Source organism: Quercus suber, unplaced genomic scaffold (genome assembly GCF_002906115.3).
Source record: "Quercus suber isolate HL8 unplaced genomic scaffold, Cork oak 2.0 scaffold_182, whole genome shotgun sequence".
NCBI classification, from domain to species: domain Eukaryota; kingdom Viridiplantae; phylum Streptophyta; class Magnoliopsida; order Fagales; family Fagaceae; genus Quercus; species Quercus suber.
This window is the reverse complement of record NW_027069640.1, coordinates 740,087-746,086: the sequence shown is the minus strand read 5'-3', so window position 1 is coordinate 746,086 and position 6,000 is coordinate 740,087.

The following is a 6,000-nucleotide window of genomic DNA, read 5'->3' as shown; positions in this document are numbered from 1 at the left end:
ATTGATACATGACAATGAGAGTTTATTCAGAATTACTGAAGTATCTACTTACAAGTTCAAGTTCACAAAACGTGAACGGCCTTAAAACCTAAAAAGACCGTAAAAGTGGTTAAGTCCACAATCGTCTCAGCTCTCAAGCTGACGATCTAACCGAAAGACTGAAAAAAGTGGTAAAGTCCACAATCGTCTCAGCTCTCAAGCTGACGGTCTAACCAAAAGACCGAAAAAAGTGGTTCTCCACAATCGTCGCAGCTCTCAAGCTGACGGTCTAACCGAAAGACCGAAAAAAGTGGTTAAGTCCACAATCATCTCAGCTCTCAAGCTGACGGTCTAACCGAAAGACTGAAAAAAGTGGTAAAGTCCACAATCGTCTCAGCTCTCAAGCTGACGGTCTAACCAAAAGACCGAAAAAAGTGGTTGTCCACAATCGTCGCAGCTCTCAAGCTGACGGTCTAACCGAAAGACTGAAAAAGTGGTCAAGTCCACAATCGTCTCAGCTCTCAAGCTGACGGTCTAAAAAATGACCGAGTCCGCAAAGCGGTCGAGCCAAATAACCGGCGGTCTAAGAAATGACAAAGTCCACAAAGTGGACGAACCAAATAGCTGGCGGTCTAAAAAATGGCCAAGTCCACAAAAGCGGACGAGACAAAAAATTGACGGTCTAAAAAATGACCAAGTCCATAAAATGGACAAATCAATTAAACCGACGGTATAAAAATGACCGAGTCCACAAGATGGACAAAGCGACAAAAATTGACGGTCTAAATAAAAGACTGACGGAGTGCGTAAACCAATAAACTCAGCCATTAGACTGACGGTCTAAAAAAGGCTGAATCTGTCAGTCCACAAATGGTCCAGTCTATAAGGCAGATGACCTTGTCACGAGATAATAGGATTTTGCCAAAAATTTCTACAATCATTAAAACGAAATGATCAAAAAACTGACGAATTTATTAAGTAGACTTACACTAGAAAGCTCAAAGTTTAAACCGACGGTTTAGTAAAACTGACGGTACACTAAACTAAAAGGGCCTACAATCCTGATTTCGTTCTTTCAAATCGAGACATATGAGTTAAACAGGCCAAGCAAAAGTAGCTACATACAAGTAATCAAGAGCGACGGCGTTACAAACAAATCAAAACCCAAAATGGCATTTAAAAAGCTGTTAAAATATTACACATTGGGCCCCAAGGGGCACTTAATGAAGCTGTTTGCTACATAAATAAAAGAGAAGGGAAAAACATGAGCTACAAAAATAAAAACCGTCACTTAAAAATTCTCTACTTAACAGAAGGGTCCTCTCCGTCAAGCAGCACCACAGGAGGAATCGCGGCAGTTGTTGGAAGGTTCGCAGCAGGTTGGGCCAAGACAACTCCACTACCTCCATGTGGGGGAGAATCAACCAAGTCGTCAACACCAGCAGTAACGGCATCAGTAGCAGGCGTCATAGGCTGAGCGTCGTCCAGGGTAATTCCAGATAGGTCCAGTTCAGGGAAAGCTAACGCAACTTGTTTAAGACAGTCATCGAATCCCGTGCCATAATAGCCACTACAAGAATCGATGAAGGAGTCTGACACTTTGAATTTCTCAACGGCGTCAGCCCCTGCCGTCTCCAACTGTCCACGAAGGGTCATCAGCTCTCCCTCTAGCTCGTCCTTCTGACGGCTCGCCTCTTCCAGCTTCTCCCTTACCTCTTTCAGCTCGAGGTTAAGTGTGCGCACCGCCTCCTTATACTGAGCCTGCTAGTCTCGCATGTTAGCATTATGCTTACTAACACGAGTGACGACCGCCTCCTTGGCCACGCACCGGTCTTGCAGCGCCTTCACACGAACCAAGGCCTAGAAAAAATACAATCGTCAGTTATCAAAAAAGAAAGATTAAGCACGTCATTCAAAAGGCTGACGGCTTACCCGCGAGAGATCAAACAAAGCGGATGACCCCAGTTCTTCTGTCCCCAACTGAGTGCAAGGATCTATATCCGTCGGTCTTATAAGGGATTCAATAGTTTCGACAGCAAAATCCTTATGCGTCAACAGGCTACGGGGTCCCTTCAGGATGGGACCAGAAGAGGTCATAACACCCTTCCCTGCTCCATGGCCCGACTTGGGGGGCGACTTCCCGGGAGGCACATTCCTAGGAGTGACGGTTGTCTTTTTTGATGGACGAATGACGTCCCCGTCATGTTTCCTTTTTTGGGAACCCTTAGTGACGGTCTGGGGGGCAGACGTAGACGTCGCCTCCCCCTTTGCCTTCCTTTCCTCCTTCTGACGGGCAGCGGCAGCCCTGATCCGTTCCTTAGCTACGTCCATTTCTGTAAAAGAAATGCATAAGGGAAGCTGACGACTAAAAGTACAAAGAGTGACGGAACGAATAGGTCAAGGAACTTACGGTGACGGGAAAACTCTTCCAATCTACGAGCTTCAGGCGTCGGTTCGGGACCTCCGCAGTACGCGTGAAGAGTGTCGAGGGTAATCAAGTCCCGACACGATCGCTCTTCTATGGGTATTTCCAAAACCCGACGGATAAAATCTTCCTGCTCATTGGTTATTGATGGACGAGTGAAGGCTGAAAAAGAATAAATTGGCTACGTTAATACCTTTTCAAAAAATAAATTGTAATACGTAGCAAACTGACGAGGATAAAAGCTGACGGTTAAAACCTGACTCTCTAGCGAACGCCCAAGTATTGTCGAAACAACCAAGGGGTATCGTTTCCCACTCTTCCTGATGGCAAACCCAGTCCGTCCTTTTCACAAAAAAGAACCTACCCTTCCAGGCTCTATTAGAGTCTGGCATCTCAGACACCAACCTCAACTCCTTCTCCCTGACGGCAAAATGATACATCCCCTTTAAGGAAGAAAGGTGCCGGGGTCTGTAGCAGTAGAAAAATTCATCCAAGGAAAGCTGACGGTGGCCTCCACTTAGACGACCCCACAGTACCTCAGTACTAATAAAGATTCTCCACGAGTTTGGAGCAATCTGACTGACGGATATACCAAGGAAATCAGCCAGCTGACGGTGTAAAGCCGTCAGAGGCAGTCTCAACCCAGCGGCAAACATGGCATCGTACATGCCAACATCTGCAGTTCTTCCCGTATAACATTTCTCACCCTCCCTAGGCAGACGGATAGGAATATGGTCGGGGATTTGGAAACGGGTGCGTAATTCGTTAAAAATTTTAAGTGTCATCTTTGGAAGGAACTTATTCACAGCCCAGTCCTTGGGAAGGATGAAGGGACGACTGCCTCCAGGACTTCCAGAAGTCCCTTCACAAGACTCTTCGTCACCTTCATCCCCGTCACTATTTCTCTCTCCTACTCCAACTTCACCCTCCTCGCCTACTTCTTCCTCCTGGCCGCCGTTTCCCTGACTTCCTACTTCCTCGACGGGAGTATGGGCTGACGTCTCCCTCTCTGACGACCAGGAGAAACTCCCAGACTCACTACATGAGCCTGAACCAAATACCTCGTTGTAGCCCGCTCCTTCGCGGACCGACGACTAGTCACTCGACGCGTCACTCGACATCTACCTACAAGTGACGGGTGTAAACTAAGCACCTAGGATGACGACCTCACTTTAAAGAAAATTAAAATAAAGTGTGCAAGGAAAGAAAAGAAACTTACAAGTTTTTCAAAAGTGACGGTTAACGAGGTGACGAGAGAAATAATGGCAGTATTGACGGAGTATGGCGACGGATTAGCTCTCCAGGAATCACCAAAAGCAAATAGGAAGAAATAAGGAAAGGTGGGCCATATATATACATAAGGAAAACGCATGGAAGACGAAGCGACGCCCTCGTCCAGAAGCGGAGCCAACCGAAACTCGCCACGTGTACAGAGCATTTAATTCCAACCGTAATATTTTCTCTGTCCTAACTAAAATGAAGGTCAGCAGCAAAAATAACTCCATAGCCCGTCAGCTTGAACTGACGGAGATATGGAGTAGGGGGCAACTGATACATAAAAATAAATCACGGTCAACCCGTCAGCTGATGCCCGCGGACAACTGGAAGAACAGAGGGATCCAAGGCTGACGGATGCGGATTCGGAGCCCTTGGGTATCGCTGCAATGAACTGACGACGACTTGGCTGACGGGGATAAGGCAAGCCGACGACCCCTATGCCGACGGATATGTGTAAAATTCTGACTTGGCCTCCGCGCGTGGTATTTAAGGAAATCATTTGTATCCCACGATCAGTATTAGAATCCTATAAGGAAAGGATTCCGCGATCCGCGCCCATGAGGATCCCTATAAGGAAAAGACTTCTACTCCAAGGAAAAAGGTCAACCCTCAACTACTATAAAAGCCTAATACTCTCATAAATCGAGGTACGCATAATTAACCCCTCTCTAGCACTCTAGAGTTGAAAGAAGTTCTAACTTGACCTTCGGAGGGTATTTGGCTGGCATCACACTGGTGTTCTTTGTTAGGTCCTCTTTTCTTTGTGCAGGTGTCGTTTCGAGGGTACGAGCATTGTGCAACTCACTGTTGATATTTTCGGCATCATCAAATTTTAAATTAACTTTAGGAAAAAAAAAAAAAACTTCTAAAACTTTAATGGAACACGCTACATTATTATTATTGTTTTGACAAAAGTGCTTTGGCTTAAGGGGTCTGATAACGCAATACAGACGCATCCTTAAAACGAGCAATTTCTGTTTGGAAACAATTAATTTTAGAGATATTGCGTGCACGTCTCTTGTGATATGCTGTTTTGACGTGAAAAACACACTAGGCAGTCTAGGCATGATACTTTAATATTAATAACATTATTATTCTTATTCTTATACTTATTCTTAGCAATAAGCAATAAGCAATAAGCAATAAGCATTAAGCAATCATTTCGTTCCTCAAAAAAAAAAAAAAAAAAAAAAAAAAAAAAAAAAGCAATCATTTTATTTCGAATAATTTAAAATTTTGGCATAGCTTTATAAAATCATCTTGGATATTGGCAATTTGGCTTTGGCACAAGATGGCAATGAAAAAAAAAAGTCTTTTCTCTACTGTTGTATTATTGTTTCTAGGCTATGTTTGGATCGTGTAGAAATTAACTTTTGACTACTTTTCTCTAATTTCCTTCTCTCTGATATTCAAACATTTCCTCTCTATTCATTCATTCATTCCTTCAGAATCAGAGGTTAAAGAATGTTCTGATTATGAAATGGAAATTGCAAACGAACATGCCAGAACTACAAGGAAAGCACCCAAAAGAAAACCCTTTAAAAATATGAAATAAAAACAAAAAAAAATACAAAAAGAGATGGCCACACTTTTTTATTTTGAGATAAATGGAACAAAATTAATCTTCGTATCCCATCTCGTGTATGTCTTTCCATACTGTACACATACAGATCGTAATCATATACAACAAATACAAAGAAGATAACACGTATTATACACACACCATCTTTAAAAGCCAAAGAATTCTTGCTCAAATTGCACCTTTTACTTTCGTAAACTCAAAATGGAAGAGGAGGTAGTGAGTTCAAGATCCATAAAAAATAAGAGAGTATTTTATAAGATTCTTTAAAGGAAATGTAGCTCATCATGTGTTGTAAGATGAGCCCTTCTCATAAGACAGTCTCATAAAATAATTTTTTCAGATCAGGATGAAAAAGTAGGGCGTTGGGAGGGTTGTTCCATCAAAGAGAGGATTCGAGCATGAGAGGCACGAGCGTCGATGACGGCCTCGGCCTCGAGTTCAGCGAGCTGTGAACATAGCCTCTCTCGCCTTCCTCTGCAATTTTGAGCCTCTCCCATGCCCTTTGCAGCTCCTGCTTCATTTGCTCCTCCCTCTCCTTGCTCTTCCTCAGCTCCCTCTCCAACTCCTCATTCCTCTTCCTCAATGACAACGTGGTTTCTTCCTCTTGTTTAGGACCCATATATATGTGTGTGTGTGTGTTGGTGTTTCCTTTCTCTTAATAGCAACTTGGTGTTTAGACTTTAAACTTCAGAGCGTTAAAACCCAATATATATAGAAACTAAAACAAGTATGTCTA